Source organism: Pungitius pungitius, chromosome 16 (assembly GCF_949316345.1).
Source record: "Pungitius pungitius chromosome 16, fPunPun2.1, whole genome shotgun sequence".
In the NCBI taxonomy this organism is placed as follows: domain Eukaryota; kingdom Metazoa; phylum Chordata; class Actinopteri; order Perciformes; family Gasterosteidae; genus Pungitius; species Pungitius pungitius.
The window spans coordinates 16,580,549-16,604,244 of record NC_084915.1 but is presented as its reverse complement, the minus strand read 5'-3'; the positions used below and the strand labels follow the sequence as shown (position 1 = coordinate 16,604,244).

General features: G+C 46.8%; 1 protein-coding gene across 2 annotated transcripts in view; it reads left to right on the top strand.

Moving 5' to 3' along the window:
* Positions 1 to 22,703: 22,703 nt before the first annotated feature.
* The window catches only part of sgcd (sarcoglycan, delta (dystrophin-associated glycoprotein)), a 133,030-nt gene continuing 132,037 nt past the window's right edge, over positions 22,704 to 23,696 (top strand). Inside the window, exon 1 of one of the 2 annotated variants that reach the window (XM_037466919.2) lies at positions 22,704 to 22,841. The gene's annotated coding sequence lies outside the window, so the exon portion shown is untranslated. The remainder of the gene's footprint in view (positions 22,842 to 23,696) is intronic. The other variant, XM_037466917.2, reaches the window with a different exon arrangement.

Genomic DNA, 23,696 nt, shown 5'->3' with positions numbered 1-23,696 from the left:
CAGCGGCTCACACACACACACACACACACACACACACACACACGTGTTAGAGAACTATGACGGGTGTCTGAAGACCAGGATGAGGCCCACGTGCTAATGGGACTGTGTGCTGGATGGAAGCAGGAGACCATTGTGAGCCGTCTCCTGATGAAAAGAGACCAAGGGACTCTGAACTTAAAAGTTAAGTGGACTTTCATGACCAAAGCAGAGATGATAAGGAAGGAAACTCAAATTACTGTTAAGCTTCGGGAAAAGTGACATCGAATCTTATCGTCAGATGACTTAGATAAGAGCCGCATGACTCGGTCTGACATTAACATGCACGGAGGCACCCTGCAGCTGGCTTTTTATGGGTCTCTATGGTTCTGATGTTCTGATATTTAGAGGATTTGTGGTCATACGTTAAAGTAAACCTTCAATAAAACAAACTTGACATGGACATGTACAACCTGGGGCGGCGAATTTGACCGAACTTGAAGGGCGGCTGAATTCTCTTCTAGTTTTGACGAGATGTCGCGAGAGTCCACGGCCCCCCGAAAGCTTTCCTATTACCCCCCCCCCCCGCTCTCTCTGTCTGCTACTGCAAACTCAGACTCATTAAAGGTTGGAATCTCATCTCTCTGAGCCGTGCTGTAAGTAACGTCGGCTCTGCAGGGGGGGTGAGGGGGGGGGGGGGGGGGGGGGGCGTTTCATCTGCTTTTCTGGGACACCACTCCAGGAAGATTCCGCTGATTGGTTTATTCGTGGCAACACGGAGAGTCAGTCACAGAGCATCACGCTTTCATGTAAACTAATTTAACATCAGTGGAGAGCAGCGGACGACCAGAACTTTTCCCGGGGGGGGGGGGGGGGGGAGACGGGACATTAAGGGCAACACGGAGCAATAATTAAAAAGGAGTGATGATGATGACGAGGGGAGGGGGAGGGGGGGGGGGGACATGCCAGTTGATGGAGTTCAGTAAATCAACCAAACTGAAACTAAAGCCATTTCAAAAACAGAACTTCAAAATAATTTATTGCTTCGTCTGAAAAAAAAACATCCACCGAAGGGCGAATCCGTCATAGAAGCGCCCGGCATTGATTGGTCGTCCCGCTTGATCGGAAATCCTCGGTAGGAGGTGGATCTTTGCCTTTGATCCATCTCTTTGATGTGTGATAGAATCACAGGAATCACGTTTCTGTGACCAACTGGATATCTTTAAATTGTTTCCTCTGCGAAGTGTTGGTTTATTTTTACTGGAGCCATAGTGGTTTTGCGTCCATGTTCATTTCCGTGTCAATTTTGACAAATGAATCTCACTTTAGTAAAAAAGAAAAGTGAACCGTTTCCGCGCCTATTTCTACCAAATCAGAAACGTTAGTATTTTGCAGTGCTGGTTTGGTTGTTTGAGAATCACTACAACAATTAGTTATTATCACACCATCAATAGTTTTTCTCCAACGTCAATAATGAATTTGCACTCCACAACGCTGTGAACGATGATTGATTGATCCATTTGAAACAGAGATCATGAAAACAATGATACCAGTACACATAGATATATTCTTTGTGAAGTCGAGTCAGACGAAGACGAATCCCAGTGCAATGAGGCGTTGACGCTCATTTCAACAACGTGTGTCTAATAAATGGAAACTTTCATACACAATAGTTTGTGTCTCCAGTGCATTAAGTTGAGTGCAGGTTTATTATTGTAAAAAAAAACAAAAAAAAACAATGTCAACAATGATGATGAGATTTAAATTCATGGTCCAAACTGGGGAAAGCAAATATGTCAGGTTTCTTTTTTAATTTCCATTATCCTAAGAAAAAAAGGTCCGTGGGGTCCCTCCAAATCAACTTTAATTCACTGGCATTGATTAAACGATTTATAGTATATATGAGAAATAATAATAATATCTATTTACTTAATCTGCTGGGCTAATTGCATGACTTTCTGGCCATAGCTTCATGTTTGATGTCCTGACACCATGGAATCGATCTCAGCAGGGGATTGATCATGTTTGGAGATCATTTGAAAGTGAATGAATAAACCTGACAGAGTAAAACCAAGCTTTTTTCCTTCCAAGCAGCCAGTCCAACTGCATCCTGACCCCCCCCTCCCCCCCCGCCCCCCTTGTGATCATCGATACAAGCGCCTGCGAATACCGAGCAGGCCGACGTGATCCCGCCGTCTGTTTGGCAGCGAAAATAAAGGGCAGCACGGCCGCGGGACGTTCACGTTCTGATACGAACAGCAGACAAAGCAGGCCTCTTTGATCAAGGCCCGAAGGTCAACAGCTGCTGTGATCCACCGACAGGATGCAAAGCTCTTCTTCTCCATCCCCGGGGGGGGGGGGGGGGGGGGGCACGCACACCTCCTCCCGCCCTGCGGGTTTGATAATCCAACATCACGTTTTGTGGGGCTTTTGAAGTTGGTCTTTCCTCAACACACTAGATTCATTCATACATTTTTATATAAATATGTTTATATTGAGATATATTTATTCTTTATAATATATTTATTATGTGATGTTATTATTGGATATTTATAATAGTTACAATATGGTAGTTATCATATTCTCAATATTGTTTTATATATATATATATATATATATATATATATATATATATATATAGTTACATATGTTCATTGATATACTGAATTGTTTGAATTAGATGTCCTTATTTGGTTAAACTATTGGAATAAATGTTAAATATTTAACTGCAAAGTAATGATCCGTGTTTGATAGCCTTGTTTTGCATTGAATGGTACTGGGATGTTTGCTGGTCCGACCAAAAGCACTATAAAAGCTCTACAGATTCCCAAACTGCTGATTTTTCCTGTATTCCGAGTGTTCATTGGCTGTCGCATTGAAGCTTTGTCGAAAACACGCCCCGCTGCGTCGGTACAACAGAGCGCCTCCGTGGGGAGGACGAGGGGCGTCGTTTTCACTTTTTCTCAGATCAAAAGGATTCTACCGGCCCTCACTTTTTTTTTTTTTATCTCTTCTTCCCTTTGAGACACTTTGATGTCGCCAAAAGCCTTTAGCAACATGCAGCAGTTATAAAGGCTTTTAGCTTTAGACAAGGTCACACACCGTCTGAATGTTAGACACAAGCACATCTTTTCACCACAACACTGTAAACACTTACAATTCTACGATGCATCGTGCGTTGGTTCAGAAGGTAAAATCGCCTTTACGGTACAGTAACATTTCATTTGCCCAAAGTTACATTTTCTTCTGTAGTAAAAGTAATATTTTCAACTAATACATTTTACTTTGTTAAAACTTGGTGGACTCTGCTTTTAAGTGCAAAGCCACGCGGCTACATGCTACTCGCCGCTGCAAATGTCAAGAAATCAGGTAAAAAGTTCATATTTTAAGAAATGTTTAACACGTGGAAGCGATTCGAGCAGCAAGGATCGCAGCTGATCTCCATCTCCGGGTGAGAGGAACCTTCTGCACCATCCATTTCATCCACGGAGGTACATGTGTTTAAAATCGCTGGACATGATTGCTTTTGGCGTAACCAGTAGGTTCCCCTGGGGCATAACGCTGAATGTGAATATTCATCAAAGCAAAACTGTTTTAAATTGTTTGGATCCCAGATTTGAATCCCAAATGGTAGCATTAAAACGCTGTATCTGAGTGGTATACGTGGTATAATATTTCTACATTTTGCTTCTAACTCCACGTGGTTTGTCAATAAAGGAGTTATCAGCTTTAGGCCTCTTTGCTTGTTTGATCTTCCGACACACCGAAAGGCGTTTTACCTCCAATGGAGGAGACACAAATTGTCCCCTTTGAAATATTCACTCACAATATGTTAATGCGAGCTGTTGGCGGTATTAAGTATGCTTGCAAATGTAGCTTTGAAAAATTGATGACACGTCTGATTTGGCCTCTGCTGCTGCCGTAGATGGGGACCTCTTTCCACGAGAGGGAATGAAAGGAGCAAGCAGAGCTAAAAGGGAAGAAAGAGAGCTTCGTCTTCTCCGTCCTTTGGCAGACACGCAAACGCGTCGCTGAGAGAAGCTACAAGGCACGCTACGCTGCTCCTGCACGTGGTCACGTGTTGGTGCATCATCGGGCCAAACGAGGCTGTGACAGATTTTACAGCCGCGAGATAATGGACAAGGACTCAATCAAAAGGTGAGAGTAATTTCTCCCATTGTACCTGTGGTGTGCATTTTTTTCACCCCCCCCCCCCCCCCCCCTCCTTTTACTAATAAGACAGACCATTACAAATTGCTGAAGCAGGTAATTACCCTAAAACTAATTAGCTGACGAGTCAAGGATGGCTAGAAATACATAAACAACGGGTACTTCTTGTCACGAGAGACAACAGCAGGAAAAGCAATTAGAGCTTTACTCGAGTAGTTGGACTCACGGTCGATCAAAAACTTCTGGTGGTTTGACGTTGACTCAACAAACCCCACCTGTACCTGTGCGTGCCGCCGGAGGGTCGGCCAGTCGTGGGTGGTTACTCACGCGTTACACTCTCCACTGAGGGCACCTTTATAGTTTTCTTATATTTTATTGCTCTCATTGCATTTTCTTCTATCGTCACTTGCAATCTGTAAGAGCTTAGACGCAACATTAAGCTCCCGGCCCTCGCCGGAGGGACAAATCTATGCCGTGCACACCTGGATCATGCCCACCCTGCACACCTGGTTCCTGCCCACCTGGTTCCTGCCCACCTGGTTCCCACCCACTTGAATCCCACCCACCCGGATCCTGCCCACCCGGGTTCCTGCCCACCCGTGTTCCCGCCCCCACCCGGCGGCCAGTCGAGTAAATACAGAGGACGTCCCGTCTGGCTGGTTTGTATTCAGCCACAAACGTGAGCGTATATCATAGGGGGGGGGGGGGGGGGCAGGATTTCTCTGAAGCTGTTGTTTCACTCGGAGAGCAGACAGATGTTAAATCCAGTGGGAGGGGAGCTTGTAAAAGATGGATGATGGGAGGCGGAGGGGGGTGGGCGGGGGGGGGGGTGGAAGGATGAAGAGGGGCTACGGGAAGCAGGGATCACCTGCATCGCGTATACTGTTCATTCGTCTCCAGCTCTTAAGTGACTTCCTCCCTTTCTGTAGTGCACGTCTCCCTGATTTCTCCCTCAGTTCATCCGTCTGTCCTGCGTCATGAATGACACCTCTCTCTTATCCTGCAGTCCCTCCACCATCTGTCTGTTCCTAGCGTTCCTGCCTTTCGCCATCACGCCCCCCCCCTCCTACCCATCCACCCATCCCTCATTGCTTCATTCCTTCAGCTGACAGCTCTCTGTGTATATCTCTCGCTCTTTCTCTGTGTATTTATCATCTCACTCTTCCAAACCTCCCCTGTGACAGCAGGCCTTCAGCCTGTCCTGTCATCCAATGCTGATGTCCCTCTGCCCTACTACCCTGTCACTGCTTGTGATGTGTTGATTTTGTGTGTGTGTGTGTGTGTGTGTGATAGAACAGGGGTAGCGGTAATAGAGTGACTCACACGCTCATTATTTTATTATAAAAAGATTTATTTTTTCACAAACCTTTTCTCTTCACATCTGACTTTGCTTCGGGGTGGCGCCTCCATGGAGGTTAGAACACGCACGTGCACTACAAGGGGGGGGGGGGGCGTGCACGCGCACGTGCAGGCGCCCGTGGCGGGCATCTGTGCTGCTGCTTCCCCTCTTTTGCAGGCTGTAATTGCAAAGCGAAGGCTTTACGACACACTGGTTGTGGCAGGAGCTGCGGAGGCGAGGGTGAAGCCATTTTTACAAGTTCCCCAGCTGCCGCGGTGCATTGTGGGAAAACGCTTACTCCGTTAACGACCTACATGCAGGATGACCATACGTCTTTGTATTAGTGGCTTCGGGAAACTTTGGATTGGATATATTTTTGTTTTTGACAGGCACATAAAACAGTTAAATCATCAATTTATTGGTGTTTTTACAAAAAATGACCCTGTGTTGGTTGTGTGTTGTTCGACAAAAAGCTTAATGTGTGTTTACCTTTGTAAACGCGTCTTCTTCTTCTGCTTTAAGGGGCGGGGCTTCTGTGACGGACAGGCCGTCACAAACTGACTACTTCCAGTACTCCCACAAAGTTTTCTTCGCAAGCCTTAATCATTGTTACTCATGTCCAAAACTTTACAACAATACCTCCCGTTGATGAACTGACCACCAAGAATTCTGCGTCACATTCAGAAGAAAAAGCCTCCTGCAATCAGTGCGAACTGCGTCCACGCCGCTGATTGGTGAATTGTTTGGCACAAAGAGGAGGATCAACCCTGCAACAAATAAAAAAAACAAGAGTCAGACGATACCTCCCTGTGATCACACCACATTGTCACATGTCAGCTGGGACGGGCAGACGCCCCCCCCCCCCCCCCCCCCCCCCCCCGCTGTTGAGAGTTTTATACTGATAATTACCCAGAAGCCATGGCGGGTGCCGGGCAGAACGGAACATCCCTGTAAAGCTCCTTCATTTGGCAGGCAGGATGAAGTTAGGGGGTTCTTTTAGTGGTTTTAGGTGGGCACAGGGGGGGGGGGGGGGGGGGCTTTGATTATCCTGCAAGGTGTTCGTTTCGGGGCGCGCGCGGCGTGCCGCGTGGAATATTGATGATAATATTTGCGTGCCAGCCCAGATGTTGGAGGCTAGTTATGTGATTTACGGGCAATGAGGGGGTTGCCAGTATCACTCCTTCAGCAGTTTAGCCCGCGCAGGGCGCTCGTGGTAGACGTCGGCAAACAGCTGCAGCAGCACCCTGGTCACACATATCGAGTCACACTCGGGCGATGCCACAGAATGCCATAAATTGTGAATGGACCGTAAAAATGTCCACTGACAGTTTGAAAGAAACAACCTGCAAAATCCCACTTTATTCAGGAAACAAAAAGCTAAGTTAATCCCTTCTTTAGTCCAACTCTGCAGCATCTAAACAGGGACTCAATACCACTCATTGGCCTCAGGGTTGTTTATTGTCTGTGTATCTGCGTGATTATTAATAGCCCCGTTCTTTTACTTTATGATAATTGATGTGTGTGAATTGTGTAAATTGTAAGTCCTTTTCATTGGTGATTGGGACTGTTATTGAAAACAGATGCTTCTGATTTTTTTAATGTACAAATAAAGTGTGTTTATTTGTTGACCGATCACACGTCTCAATGAATGAGAAGCACTATAGTTTGACTTTACAGCTTCCAAGCTCGTAAAAAGCTCAGCTGGTCCCTTGTTGCCATCAACACACATCAACATATGACGAAGTCGCTTGTCTTAACCCCTTCTCACCTTCTATACTCCTATCTCATATCACCTTGCTTGCTCAATTGCATCATTTAAAGCATTTAAAAACACCTCGCACCACAGGGGGGAAGAAAAGGAATGGGAGTCCAAAGAGGACACAGCATTTGAGATGAAATGAGAACTAACCTGGAGCAGCTTTCCTATCTTGGCTCCTTTTGGCTGTACTTTAAACACTAGCCGGAGACTCCTGGCTGTGGGAATAAATAGTGCTGACATAATGTTATGCACATTACACCAGTAAAAGTAAACTTCAAGCAGTCTGCCTGGCAGCTGCGAGGCTTCCGAGACAACAACGTGTATTGTGTCTGAGGTCTGAGGTTGGTCTCTTTTTTCTTTTTATTCGTTCTTCTGTTTGTGATTCATCCTCAGCGAAGGGAAGAAACTCCTTGAGGGCTTTTGGTTTGCCCGGTTCATGTTTTTATTCCTCTCAGTTCAAGTTTACACAAAAACAACGCAGACAACGCTGTGAAATGCGGAATGGATTCGTTCGTCTCCAGTGTCTCTCGCCTTTTCTTATTCTCTTGATCGGAAAGGGTTTATCGGCACCTGTAGTCTCAATCGACAGGAGCTTAATGGGCCACAGACTGCAGATGGAGAGGAGCTAGTGCCACATTCAGAATATGGACAGCAGGCTGGACTGGGGGGGGGGGGGACAGTGGGGAGAGAGAGTAGGGGAGGTGACCGGAAGGGAGAAGGAGTTCACGACACGACAAGGAGAGGAGAGGAAATGAAAAAAGGCAAAGGAGTCGAGACAGGTGGCGAGGGAAGAGGAAATTAGAGGAGGAGGCGATAAGGAGGGAACACGGGTGAATTATTCAGCCCCCCCGGGTCGAGGCGTCGCCTTTCATGTCAGCCAAAGTGTTTTTTGTTTAACCAGCTTCAGCCAACGTGAGGATGCTCAAAATGTGTGATGCGTGATCCGCCCCCCCCCCCCCCCCCCCCCCGGGACTGGAGCCGAAGGCCGGTAACGAGCTGACCGGAGCAGGAAGAGGCGGGGGGGGGGAGGGGGGGGCGGGGTGGAACGACACCAAAAGATGGGAGGGAGAACGTGAGAGCGTTGTGTCGGAAACACAGTCGTGTGAGCCAAGGAGAAGGAGCGGATGGAACGGAAATGATCCGTATTCCGTCCAGGATGCGAATAGGCGGGGGGGGGGGGGGAAGGGGGGGGTTAGGTGACGAAGTAATGAATCAGACCCGACCACTATCCCCGATCTTTCATCTCTGGTTTTGACAGGCGTCATAGGTCAGCCATCCTCAAGGCCCAGTGATCCATTACAGCCCCCGCCTCCGTTATGATCGATCCACCCGGAAACAGACCTCTGGGGGGGGGGTGAGGGGAGGAGGGGGAATAGGGGGGGGGGGGGGGGCGGTGGTCGTGGTTGGAGGCCGCTGGATTTAGACCTGACATGTGACAGTGGAATGCGGTTCAGTTTCAGTTATATTTACGACAATATCAGCTCACCCACTTCGATGTTTAGACTGAGGTTGAAATGTATTCCCCCCCCCCCCCTTCCCCCCCCCCGGAGTGTTTTTGGCGAGCCTCGTTTATTGATCAGGTCAACAAACACCGGCTGCAGAGAAACAAATCCTCTGGCGTCTGTTTGAGGCGCTTTGGAGTTACTGCAGTCAGATTCGGACAACCACAAAAGGACATTTCATTAGAAATGTCAGATTGTTAAAGGCTTCAAACTTTACAACTGTGGATTCATTTTGTTATTATTTAGTTATTTGCCCCACTTGCAACAAACCCCCCTTCTGTTTGTGTGCAGATTCCCGTCCGTATTTAGTGGTAACGCACCTTAAAGCTTTTCCTTTTAGTGCACAAGTTGTGATCTTTTCCACCATGTGATCGGCTCCACAACCATCGTTTTATCGCCAACAGACACTTCTGGCTCAGCTCCGATTTGATTGGCTGCCCTGCCCGTCTGATGCATCAGACATTCTGCATCCTGGTCTTCAGACGATCCTCCAGCTGCTCCTTCAGGGAGCTTTTTGGAGTAGCGAGTATCACATTGCCCGGACTTTAATGCCTGAGTCTAAATCAGAGTATTTACCCCCCCCGTGGTGGTTTTCATGCTGTCATATGTCTGAGTTGTTTCAGTGTGCGTGCGTGTGTGTGTGTGTGAGGATGTGAACACCTCGGCTGATGCGGTTCTGGTTTGATTTAATTAGCTTCGAAGCACCCACGGGGGCCACAGTGGGGGGTCACACGTTCTGCTGATTTACCACGTTAAAAAACCAGTCGTCACATGGTTATTTATTTTCATATACAATCCAATTTCGGGGCCACTGGTCTGTGTGCAATCTGTATGAATGGTGATGTTAAAGCAACTGCACGTAAGGAGCTTGAATCGGAGGGTTTTGTATTAGCTCCTTTGACCTATTTAAGGGAAGCGGGAATGAGATGCCGACTCAAGTGAAGAAGAAATTCTGCTTTTTAAACCATCGCAGGAAGAAAAACGGTTGTTCTTGCACTCCGTACAGATATCAGGGAATTTAGGGATATTGCCATTTTCTTCTGCTGAGTTTGTCGTTTTTTTTTTATTTAACTGGAGTTCACGGCGCTCTGTTAAAAACCGAGACCGAGTGTAACCATATGTGTGTCTTTATGTGTTTCTAAGTACATTCCTCTTGTCTTTTTTTTTTTGCACCAACAACAGGTCATCATCCTTTAAACCCTCTCGGTCCTGGGATAAGATGCATGAGGGGTTCTGCAGTGAATCTAATGGACTCAGTAGTGTGCACAGCCCACAGCTTCAACATCTTACATCAACGTCTCCTAAAGTATCGTTTAGGTCTCTGTGTTTTTACACTTTTGCATTTTCAGAGTCTACTGGTGCAAAGCAACAGCATCTGGGCTTCATATGGGGGGGGGGGGGGTTCCAACAAGAGCTGTGTAAGTGTGCAGAAGGAGTGTTCCATTTGTTCACTGACGTTCTCCAAAAAACCTTTATCTTCGATTCATCGTGGGTTGCAGATTTTAGGGGGGGGGGGGGGGGGGGGGTCAGTGTTTAACGAAGCACATCATTTCAGACATTAATGGGATAAAACAAGCCATCTTTTTTTCTTTTGCAGGCATTTCATACTCAAAGCCCCCCGTGTCTAATGGTTGGTTTGATGTCTGCATTGAAAATGATCAAACGTCTTGTAGAAAAGCCGCACTCAGCACCTGGATATCGCGAGTTCTCGTTAACGTAACACGTCGGTGTGAATCTGAATGTGAAGCTACACCTCCTTACACTCCCTTTGGGGGGAGGTGCCCCCCCCCCCCTCCCCCTTCCCATTGCGTTTAAATCAAGAATAAAGTTTTCCACTTTTTTAACTTGTTAACTTCCCCGAAAAAGCTGCCGATGCGAAAAGCGCCGAGTCACGAGGGGCGGTTCAGCCAAAGAGACGTTGGTTCGTCCTGGAGACACTTTGCCCTCTAAAGAAGAGCCTTTAGTTTTTGGGTTCCTGTCACATTTTACTCTCGGTGGCATTCTAACCCACCCCCCCTCCCCCGGTGAACCCTACAAGCAGCGTTGTGGCACTTCCTTGCCCTTTTGTCACATTTTACTTTCTATGTTTAAAAAAAAAAAAAAAAAAAAAACAGCCAGGCGGTTTTTGGGCGTTTTATTTGCTCTCGTCATTTTATTCTTCGGGGGTTTTTTCCGTGCAAAACATATAATTCCTGCAACTGTCTGTAAAGAGCGTCTCTCTCTTAACGCGGTCCTAATGCGTTTCTTTTGTCATCCAAAAATAAGTTTCTTCAATAATATATTACGGGTTGCAGAGGGAGGGTGTCGCGGGCAGCTTGTAAAAGTTCATCCACAGGGGGAAATATCTATTTACACTTAAACTCACAGGAATCTGTAAAACTCAGCAACGCAGATATTTAATCCGCTTGAAAAACCCCAAAAAGAAGAGCAAACAGGCCCCCGCAGCCCTTTCCTACGCCAGCAGAACCTGGGAGGCATCCAGGAAGAGGCTCCCAGATTAATCACATCTCCTCCTTTCAGAGGGAGGAACCTGATGGTTCATACACACACACACACACACACACTGTGCATGTGTGTGTGTGTGTGTGTGTGTGTGTGTGTCATTCCACTTTGAGAACTGGCAGAGGGCTAAGGTTTGGAAAGGTGTACTGTTTATATCATATCACACACACACACACCGTCGCACAACGTTACTGACACGTCCCCCCCCCCCCGACAGCCGCGATGAACCAAGCCGATTCATGCAGAAAATCACCCAACCACGGTTCAAGCTGATTTATTTTATTTTTTATTTCAGTCACACGCTTAACATTTGCCTGCCTCGCTTTCTTTTCTCCCCGTCCTCGGGGGGGTCTCCAGTCCTTCGGCCCCTCTCTCACTAGAGGACACGATAAGGGGGGGTGGAGGGGGGGGGATGAGATCTAAAGCAAGAGCAACATCCTGTAGGGGACTTTTATCCTCGGTGATATCAAGGTGAGAATGCAGGGGATTCAATATTATCATATCACACTTAACTGTGTTTCAACTACATATTGAGCTCGGCGTGGGGGGAGACGGATGAAGGCTGCGCGGATGGGGGCGGGGGGGGACTGACAGAGTGGATTACGATCACCAGGAGAGAGAGGATTGAGAAGCCTCATACCCCGTCGTCCTGTGAGTGAATTGCTTCTCGTTGTCAGACAGCAGGGCTGCAATCTTGAAAAAGAGGGAGAAGTCAAAGTCAAAACAATTAGATTTTATGCAAATGATGCAGAAGAAAAAAAGTCCCGACAGCATCGGCGTCGCTGTGTTCGTCTTCGGCTTTTCCTCCATTAGACCACCGCAGACACAAAGTCGCAGCTTCGGCAGCTTGGGCAGCGCTCGCTAACCAGGACGACTCTTCCTGCTCCGACGTGCTTCGACGTGTCACCTGGTCCCGCAGGTGACCTCGCCGTCACCCTTTGAGTGCCTCACGCTCGCCTCTAAACAACAACAAAAACAACTTTTTAGCAGTTTCTTCAAATTTTCCGCTGATTTTATCATTTGCTCTCGGGGGGGGGGGGGGGGGGGTGTATATGTAGAAGCAATTTTTCTTTCGCCGGCCTTGAATGTTGGGGCCTTTATCTGTGTGTTCTGCTGCGATAAAGCAGCCCTCAGGAATACGGGAAGCTCTTTTTTTTCTTTGCTTTGTTTTGCTCCGCTAAGCATCCGCCATCAATTACACAGTTTTCTAGGGCTATGGATAATTGTTGTTATTCATCATCATCACATCCTCACACACACACACACACACACACACACACACACACGCTCACACACATCATTTCCACAGAGGAAAAAACACATGCAACTGCTAATAACTATTGAGAGGTCCCAGTAAGTCGTGACGTGTGACAGTAAAAAAAAAAAGGCCAATCCGCTTTGGGTTCGACTTTCTCATTTCGCTAAAATAAAACTAGACTGAAACTTTAGTTTAGTTTTACCTCCTCTTCTCTCGCTGCGTCCTTTCTTCCTGTCATCTCCTGTCTCTTTTCAATAAGCTTAAAAGGGTTTGAAGGAAGTTTTGTTCCAGCTTCCAGAGTTGTGCAAAGCACAGATTATGTGGAACCTCCACGTTTGGAACATTTCAAAGTAGATGGAGCCTTTTATCTTTTTACGTTATTTATAAGCCGTGTTAAATGCCCACTGTCTGTACAATAATGATGCGTTTTAGGATCCTTGGGAGCCAACGTGCACAGCACCATGTGCCTGAATGGATTCATTTTACACTCTGCAAAAGGACAACAGGGGGGGGGGGGGGGACTTGAGGGCACTCGACGCAGCTGTGTCAGCTGTTCAATTAGCACACCTGTGTCTGCTCCCCCACCCACCCAGAAGACGCGTGACCTCCCCGATGGAGGGCTCAAATATACATTTTAAAAAAGGAGCAGCATGACACCAGCAGCATTGAGGCTTCCTGATTTTCACGTGCGGGCAAATGAACCCTGGGAGATGAACAGTTGTCTTCGTGAAGACATGAAAACGACGCAGAAAAAGCTCCACATTCTGACCTCCAAAAGAGAAAAACACTAACATGTGGGATGTCTTCAGGTTCCCCACTGAAACACATGAACATGGGTGAATCCGGCGTGCGTTGCGGAGGCTGTTGTTGGTTTTGATCGCCTCATCTCCAGCAAAACGACGTTCATATGCACCTCATTTGCAACCGTGCAAGTGGAGTTCAAGGGTAATGTTTTCTCTCAGAGCGGCTCGTAATGTGAAGGTATTCATGCACTGCAGCCAAACCAACTGCTGTAGGTCAAGGTGAGTGACTTGGTTAATGGAGAGAAATGAGCACATAGAGAACTGAGTTAGGGTTTGTGCACCAATTTTGCTTCAACTTTCTCAATACTTATACTAGTTATCAATAGCAGGTATAAAACAATTTGCCTGTAGACAGCAATAACTGTGACTACAACATTTGTCTGTTATTCCAAACACAGACATCCTTGTTACTACATCCTACGCATGTCCTATGACTTTGATGTTAAATTTACACCATTTTTATTGTTTGGACTAGACACATGTTGGACATAACATGAGGTTGTTATAGAGGTGCAAGGCATTCAGAGTGTTACATTTTCCATAAATTCTACTTTAAACACTGCACATTCGTGCAGTATGAACACGACCTGCGATGCACGTGGACTCATTTCCGGGAACACACACAAGCCGGCAACAGCCCTGCCTCCGCATTTCAGGGCCGATGGCTCCGTTGCCCTTTTGGCTCGAAGGCGGCTCGATGAGTCTATGGAGGCTCGTGGCTCTGCCCAAGGAAGGTCACACAAACGAATGGCCAGAGCACAGACATGCGCACCATGCAAACGCTGCAAGTAAGTCGTCATCAGAGCGGGAACGCAGCTCCATAACGGTCCGGTGTTTTATAGGTGGGTTTTGCAGCGAAGGGACGCTTAGAGTAGTGTTGCTCCTGACGTGGGATCCTCTTTAAAAGAAAGCAATGTACATTTACAGTAACGCTCTCACAGACACGGGCCCAAATGTGCACCTCACACTGTGCTGTCCATGGCAAATAATGAGTAAAGCTTCTGGGCAAAAGCGATCAAAAGTCACTTAAACCTTATCCAATGCAACGTCTAATAATGCAAATTCCATCGATTAGCCAGGCTTACAAAGGAGGTTTACTTAAGACATGAGAGGGTTTAAGCTATGGCTGAAAACAAATTGGGTATAAATGCGCTATTTCCTTTCTACACCTCCTTAGATTGAGAATGAAATGGCGTGTTGGAGTTTAACCCGCCGGCGGCTGGCTGAGAGGAAATCTGCTATCTGAGCATCAGCACCCAGTACCCAGCCCGGGCCGCCTCAGCCACATCGGGTTTCATGACGCTGCTGGGGAATATAGCATGTGTTTGTCCCTGGGGTTTGTTCTTCAGTTCTTCTAAAGTCCACACACACACACACACACATGCAGAACATCTCACTGCATAAGTGCAGTACATCCGTGCGCGCCCCCTCGTCGCCACGTGGCCATCGTTGTCCCCGGCGACAGCCTCCGGAGAGCAGCGGTAACCAGCGGTGATGTAATCTAATCACTCCCCCGACGGAGAGCAGTCAATTCCACAGTTAGCGAGACACTTCTACTGCCTAGAAATTGGGGCCACCCAAATTTGATGTATGAGGCAATAGCCTGTAATGTAATGAATTCACCTTCAGACCAAGACCCCTCTCATTGACATAATAATGAATTATAACACGTTTAATAGTATTTGGGTTCGACACGCTGAGGCTCTTTCATCCCTCCCCCCTTCACTCTGTTTTCCTTCCTCTCCCTCCCTTCTACTTAAAATGGATTTTTTTTTTTTTTTTTTTTTTTTAAATTCGCGATAGAGAGGTGACTTTAAAGTTCGTGGAGACGCCTGTCCATGATAGGCAGTTTTGGCGGCGGGCTTCGAATGAGGGACACGTGCACGGGGCGGAGTGTCAAATACGACACGAGACTCGTCGTTCAAATTTACTTCAGCAAGGTAGAGGCCCGTAAACATCAGGCCTCGGGCTTAGTGAAATCCTAACCTCATATTTAAAGCGGGAGCTTAATGTCAAACTGACATCATCACTGACATCTGACTGCATTTTCTTTCGCATTTCAAGTTAAACGGCAACGCTTTAAGAACTGGATTACTTTCTCTTTTTTTGTGGGGTGGGTTTAGGCTTGTTAAGGTTTATGATCTGACGTCATCAATTTTGTTGAAATATTCCGCTCCGGAGAAACACAGAGCTGGTGATGCTGATGGTTTCATCAACACAAAAACTGCCTTTTTTTTGTTAGCGTTTGAGTGTGAACATTTTTATTATTTAAAATGGTTCATAAAGGAGGAAACGGTGAAGTGTTCAGTGTTTCTCCCTTTATATCCACAGTTTTAATCAGTCGTCAAGAAACAAACATTGTTATCATCACTCTCATTGTGTGTATTTTCACTCCTTTGCTGCCTTTTTAAATTAAACTCTGCTTATGCCAAATCGTTTGATAAGAGTCAGACTCCCCTCTCCCTTATAGTCCAATGAACGTGTGTAATATGGAAAGTTATACCAACTTCGTCATTTTCAAGCCAAACCACAATATTTTATTCACTAAACCCCAGCATTCTGGTTTCTAACCGGGGCCATGAGGGGGGGGGGGGGGATACCGATAAGCAGAGCAATTAACACAAACTAATCACACTGAGCTGGAAAAACACAATTCTCTAAAAAAAAAAAAAAAAGCTTTACACTCGTGGGAGATGTATGCATTACACTAGATATCCGATGAAGTTAAACACGAGATGAATTTGGAATCCTCAGCGCTCTAAAACAAAAACAAAACATCTGTTTGCGTTCGAGGTATCCAGGAAACAAGCGGCCATTGTTCCCATTGCTGTGGAGAAAGCCGTGCAAAGCCACCTCCTTCCTCTGTAGAGCCTGCTTCACAACATGGTGACAATAAGGCCAGGCGCCTGCTGCTAAAAAGTGGATTGGTCAAACCCAAACAGAGCCTCGACCAGTTGGTTTCACTGTCACATACCAAAAAAAAATAATACGATTGTGTCATTACTCCCAAAGCCCCCCACATAGTAACAACTGAAAACTGCACGAGGAAATGAGTCCGGTCCGAACCTTCCTGCGACGGTGCCGTGAGCACCGGGCCATTGAGATTCTGGGTTAAGAGTCAGAAGCTGAAGATGGATGGAACACGAGAGGCAAACATCCCGTGGAGCATATTGGTAAATAACATGAATCTGTGAGATTCTGCCCTGTAGTAAGGGGGGGGGGGGGGGCCCTGAAGCTGTGATCATCAACACAACATTGTTCACTTTCCTCCTTATACTTTACTGTTGTTCATTAAGGTTGCCGTAAACTCTCTCTCTATATATATATATATATAAAACGAGTAAATTACTGTGTTCACTTCTGATGGATCCGTCGGGGTTTAAAGCAAAAATAGTATCGAGGGATGGACCCAAACGCAGAGACCCGCGCGGGGGGGGGGGGGGAATGGAGGGGTTGAACACGACGACTTAAATAATTGATCGGAATGTCCCAAACAAAAGTGCCACAGGAATAGGTTGAAGGGAAGAGGTCAAAGCGGGGCAGGTAGCAGAGAAGCAGACATGGGGACAGGAAGTGAACACAGGACACAGGAGACCAAACCAGCTGGGATTGGACTGTGTGTTTATGGCATTTGATAAGTAGAGAGAGATTTTCCTCCGGATCGGAATATAAAAAACAAAGTCTCCCTTTTGAGTAAATTCACTCCTATAAAAACAGGCCTGACTGAAGAAAAGCCAGCAGATATCCAAACCCACTAACACTCGCGTTCCAAAAAGTTCATTCCAGCCCTGAGAATAGTTGCCGAAGGTATTTGAGTGTGCATCAAAGGGAATCTATTTCCAGTTTTTACCTTTTCAGAGGCCTGACGCCTGCGTGATGCTTCTACACTGCATGAAGTCACCCATCCTGTGCCTGACTTTAGGCCTCGATGTCATGTAAATGTGGGAGTTCTACAGAGCAGTCGCCGTGAACTGGGACATCAGCCGAAATAACGCCATTAGCACATTTGTCATAATAACGACTTTGCGCCTTCTGGGTCAGATATCCTTAAAAATGAGATTCCAATCACAAAGACGTTGAAAATGGGGAAATAGAAAAGAAGAAATCGCATCCATGAGAAGCACTAGCCAATGGCTTATCAGATTAATTATAAACAGATAATAAGATGCTATAATACCCCTTTCACTTCTGACAAAAACTCATTTTTATAACTCACTTATATGATTAAGTTTAATTTATTTGGCCATAATGATAATTACTGTGAGCACTTTGATTGCCTTGCAAACGCTGCGGCGTCCATGAGGCTGTAAGCTGAGAGCTGAGAGCTGATGTAAAGCAAGCAAACATTCATGAAATAAGATACCTTGTTATATTCCTCCCTCAATTAAAGAGTCATAATGCGCCACACGTTATCAACTTTTCCATCACACCATGAATACTTTGTTTTACAGGATATTAAAATGACCGCAACGCTGCCTCGTTGTTTTTAATCCAAAAGGAGGAAATAACAAATTAGTCGCAAAAACATCAGCTTCATTTTTACTATTCCTGTTTGCCAGATAAAAATCTATTTCCAAAATAGAACACATGGGCACATTTGGGCACATTTTGGCACGATTTGTGCCATTTGAGATTTTTTTTTTCTCCCATCTGTTCAAACTGTGAAACAAAACAGTGATCAGAACAGTTATCACAAAATGATTGTAGCCAAAATGCAGCAAACACAGAGTAAAAAAGTATTTTTCAAACAACAAAAGAACCTCACAGATGAGGTAATTTAATTGTTTTTTATAATTATTGTTTTGGTGAATTAAAGTAAAATATGCACAAAGAAAATTCTTTCATTTTTCTAGAATAAATGACAGCTGGTTGTTTTTCTAAAACCTTTTTACGAGGTATGAATTGATTTAATCATACAAACACACGCACCCATACGACCATGAAAAGAAAAGTTTTATTGTTTGTCAAGTTTAACAAAATTTGAGATTTTTCACTGAAACTTTTTTGCGGCAAGAATCGAGTCTCGATCACGCCGACAGGGACGCAATGACGAGTTGACAGATGGGGAGAAAAGAGGCAGAGAGAGAAAAGAGAGACACAGAGAGAGAGAGAGAATCGAGAAAAGGCAACAAACATTGGAGGAAAAAGTGAATCTGTTGTCGGCGAAGTGAGCGACGCGCAGCCCACGACGATGGTGATGATGATGATGATGATGATGATGAAGGATGGGACGGATCGGCTGTGGGCGGCCATGTTCCCCGGGAAAGAGACGTCTGGCCATCTCATCTGCTGTCGCTTCCCAATACTACCCTGTCTACCCTAAGTGTGTGTGTGTGTGTGTGTGTGTGTGTGTGCGCGTTTTTGATTGTGCTCGTGTTGTTTTGGGTACGACAGATCTTTGAAATGCTACTTTACTAAGTGTTGTGTTGGCTGCTGCATGCATCTGATGTGAGTAAAGGACATTTCTAAATCAAAAAAGAAATGAATACGTTTCATAAGACCCTCGTGGGACATTTACACAAACGCACAATGCTGTGTGGTCAACGTTGTGACCCTTTTGTTGAAATGATCGCGATCCACTTTCCGTTGGCTTGGTTTATGCGTCCGAATACGCAGCAACAATGGATTGCATTTGGTTGACTCCTGCAGGGCCTGAAAGTGAAGATGGGTTTGGACGTCGTCGTATCACCCGGTTGTGTGATTAAGTTGCATCGGCAGTCACATCGAGTCTTTCAGCTGAGTGAATAATTAAACCAGCAGTGAACATGACACTGAAGCTGTTCATTATTCCTTCCTCTGGTGCGGATGCATTATTAATGAAAACCATCCTGTATCCGAGTCGGCTTTTTTGTTTTTTTTGTGGCCGCGGTAAGCAGCGCCCGGTCACCTGCTTTCCTTTTGGAATTCAATTACCCTCCTTTAAAAAGTAGAATGTCATTGAAAAGGGTGTGTGTGGGGGGGAGGGGGGAGGGGGTTCTAATGATAGCGAGGGACCCCTCACGAGCACCACCTTCATCATCATCAGCTTCATTGCGGTTTCTGATTAGCTGCTAATGGGTTCACACGTCATTATGTTCAATCGCCGCGGGAGTCCCCCCCCCCCCCAAACGCTGCGGCTGCGTTCGGCTGAGGGACGAAGAGACGACGCCAAACGGGAGCCGAGGGCTCAGAGCAGGATGACACACTTCTGCTCTGCCACGGCTGCAATGAGGAACCTGGCCAAATGGGGATCAGTCTTAGAACGATGAGAGACGTGCAGCAAAGAAAAAGAGAAGTAAAGCCCCACACAGTGAGTCCGTTGCATTTCATCCCTGGACTCCCTGACTAATATTCATTAACTATATTTACACTTTTTGCAAAAGGATTTAATTAAAGATTGAATACTCAATATACGTATTCGGCATCAGCCGACTGCAACCTCCCACTTCAACACCTTCCAAAAAATTAAACATCAATCGTATCCTCACCTCTCTTTGGTTTCCTGCACATTTATTTTATTTTGAAAAGACACCACGCCTGTTATTAGCAGAGAACGGCCAGTCATGAGACTATTCCGCGCCGCGTGCAACTCTGACTCAACGGTGGATAAAGGAAAAGGAATAAAAATGCAAAATGAGAGTCGAACCCGCACATTTTCCTTTGCATTATTTCGGTTGGAGTTTATCCTCAAACTACCGAACCGGGGGCTCTGATTCCAGCAAACAAAGCGCAATGTAAAAAGTCTAAATGCAGGTCCTTCGGAGATGCTAAAACCACTTCTTGTCTCATCGGTGTTTCCGGGCTGAACTGAGGGGGTCACATGTGATGACAGGAGAAGTCTCTCTCTGACGGAGGACTTTAGCTGCTCACACGCCTCTGTGCCTGAGGAGCGTCTTCATCCGACTGAGCATCAAGGCCTGCAGCGCCGCCCGTACGACACGTCTCTATTTTCAAGATCCGTGAGCCAGAAAGTGAAGGTGGGAGGCAGGCGAGGTTTATAAATAGAGAGAGAGAGAGTGAGCGAGACGATACGTAAAGCAGTTTTTATGAAGACAGCGTGTGGCTTGGTGAACAAAGGGTTGAGGGTATCACAGGTATCATTTTTTTTTAATTGATGGACACACAGTTTACGTTTTGTGAGTAATGACCATTTTTCTGCCATAATAAGCAGCACATTGGGCACAACAAGTGAAAACGGCGCGCTAGGTTCAGGTAACCGCTTTCAGCGTGTCCAGGACGGCGTCCTGTGTCGTTGCGTGTCTCTCTCCGTGGTGCTGAAACACGCCTCTCTCTGCTGAAACATTAAAATCCAGGCCCTGGTGCAAGAGGCACTGAGCTCAAGGTGCAAAAAAGAGCGGACTGAAGAAAGACAACCATGCATGCAAATGGAGTCCTGCAAACTGGACTATTTTGTTTTTTCCTTTTGTCCATTAGGCAAATTGTTTGCTAACGCGTAGAACATTTGGACTGTGACGAACCCGACACTGTTCACTCCCGAAAAGGATTCCCGTCTGACCCAGGAACCCCCCCTCCATGAGAAGGAGGTTCTCAGTCATCCTCAGGGCACAATAACGGCGATGGACGAATGGTGGGACGGCATCGTCTCTTTATCCCTTTTTGAAGGAGGTTCCAGTGCTTCAGTGTAAGCTCATAGTTTAGTTGCCTCATTACTTCTCCCTTTATAACATTGACACGCTAACTAACTAGTTGTTAGAGGCTAGGCGTAAATTATGATGGACGTCTAAAAGATCCCTTCGATCCATCTCTTCTATCTTGAACGATGATCTCTTCCTTAAAATAAAAAAACATATATTATATGTATGGATACATGTGTTTCTCCATAAAAATACATTATAATAAATAAACACAAAAAATAACCCATCTGTTACTCAAATTGGACCTGTCCATTTTTCCTTTTCTCATTAGAGGCGACTTAATAAATAAATGAAACAAGACGTAAGAATAGAATATAGAGTGTGTTTTTGTACTGTGTGTGTGTGTGTGTCTACTTGGCAGTGAGTCAGAGTGTGTGCCAGGGCTCGTAAGTGTCCGTGTGTTTTCTTTTGGTGCATGAGCGCGTGCGTCTTTAAATATTCTACTCGATGTTTACGACCCCCGGCAAGAGGAGGGCTGTCACTGTGCCAGCATCACTGCAGCTGGAGACTCTGAGCCCCCACCCCAACACACACACACACACACACACCCCTAATTCCCTTCTCTCTCCTCTTCGGCTGCTTACAGGTTCCTCTGAACATCCTGACTCCATCCTCTGTCCTTTCTTACTCTTTACATCCTCTCCAGTCTTGCTCTGTCTCTCTTTCTCATAAGTGTGGGTGTGTGTGTGTGTGTGTGTGTGTGCATGTGTGTGCGTGTCTGTAACTCTCTCTCGCTCTCTTTTGGGGTTTCAAATCATGATCCCTCACCGCCGCTGCAAGGAAAACTCAACCTACTCACCGCTGTTAATGTAGTCACTGTCTCTCTCTCTCTCTCTGTATCCTTTTCTCTGTGCCTCTCTCTCTCTCTTCCTCCTCTCTCGGGCATCCCCCACCGCCCCCAACCTTCATTCTCCTCCCCCTCCTCCTCCTCCTCCTCTTCCTCCTCCTCCTCCTCCTCCTCCTCTCTGAGCTCCATCCTCTCCTCTCGCACCGCTCCACGTCTCCACTTGCGTTCGCAGCCTCCTGCCCGCTCGCTGCTCTCCGCTCTCCTCTCTGTCGTCTGCCTCCCTCTATTGCGCGCACACGCACACACACACACAACACACACACACACACACACACAACACACACTCGCACCACCACATGCATGCATACCTTCTCCCCCACTCTCGCCGTCTCCCGTCTCTCAGCCACACTTTGTCCGGTGAAGACTCGAGGAGCCCCAGAGAAGAGACGATGCCGGTGGTGATGGTGTTGGAGCTCAAGTGGTGATTGGGGTTTTTTTTTGGGGGGGGGGGCTTTATTTCTTTCTCTTTGCTGTTTACAAAAAGAAAAGCATACTGGACACAGAACAATGTTGATGCAACAGAAGCTCTTCCCTCTGCGCTGTGCTGATCTGCCCGACTGCTGCCCAGAATCAGCCCATTTTGGGGGGATCTGAGCAACAGAGAGAGAGAGAGAGTCCTGCTGCTCTGCTGTTCTGGTGCGCTGCATCTCCTTCTTCTCCCTCCTGCTGCTTCATCTCCCTTCACTGAAGGATGCTCAGTTCTCTCCACAGTCAGGAATACGACTCCCGCAACTGCAAACACTCCCGCTGCTGCCGTCCACTCCTCTGCCCCAGCCAGAGCGCAGGAAGAAGCATGTCACCCGTGCTGCACATGGACACGAGCCGCCCGGTGCTGGTTCTGCTGGAGTCCAGCCGCTAAGACAGACTTGAGATTATTAGGGGGAAAAAAAGGGGGGCCGCTGAGGAAATAAGGGATCCCGAGAGTTGCTTTTTCTGACGAGCAAAGTGTTCCCGTGCCGCTGCGTGTTCGACGAGGCTCCAGCTGCTTCGACCAGCTCTATGGTTTTTCTGACTGGTCCAAGCCTGTGATTTTGGCATCTGACCGAAGGAGGTAAGGCTGCTTTTACTTTGACTTTTCCCGTGTTGCTTCTTTTCGTGGGGGCGTTCTCACACGCGGCTCCGTCTCCTTAGAAAAACACCCATGCCGTACTTCGAAGAGGGATGGCTCATACATGTGTGATTTGGCAGATTCTGCTTGGCTGTGTTATTCTCTGGGGTCTGCGAGAGAGAGAGAGAGAAACAAGCTTGTAAACGCATCCCCAAAGCTTTGCCTGATTAGTCATGACTGGCGGGGCTCTGTCCTGTTTTGCATCCTTCAGCGTCCGGGGGGAAGGGTGTCCCTCCCTCGTGTGTCCGTGTCTGCTCTGCAGACGTTCTGAGAATGAACGCCACTGCAGCCTGGGAGCCTGGAGGTGTTCGGGTGTCGGAGCATCACCGTCACAGCGCTGTGCGCACACGGGGCTCTCGCGCTGCACTCTGCATCCACGCGTCACATTCACTTCACAGCCCATGAAGAAGACTCGGTGCAAAGGTTTTCATCTCCTCCACCACGTTCTCCGCTCGTCTGCTCCTGTGGTTCGCCACGGCATGTGTTCGACGTCCGCCTCACATTGTGGAAGTGTGCTCTACTGTATTTCAGCCTGGGTTGCTCCCGGATGTGGATGTGGGGTAATTGCATTCAGGGTTTCCCTCCACGGTCAGTTCAGTGTCAGAGTCTGTGCCAACAGGCTGGGAAAGGGATGTCACGTCCTGCGTCTGAGGCTCCTCGACCCTCCGAAGGGGATTCAAACTAAAGCGCCATTGCATTTCCGGGTCTATCGTGGTTTCTTCATCTCAGCTCTTTGACATTGGTCACAGGACTTAATTTGGACCAACCAGCTCTTCCCAATTGGCTCATGAATGACAC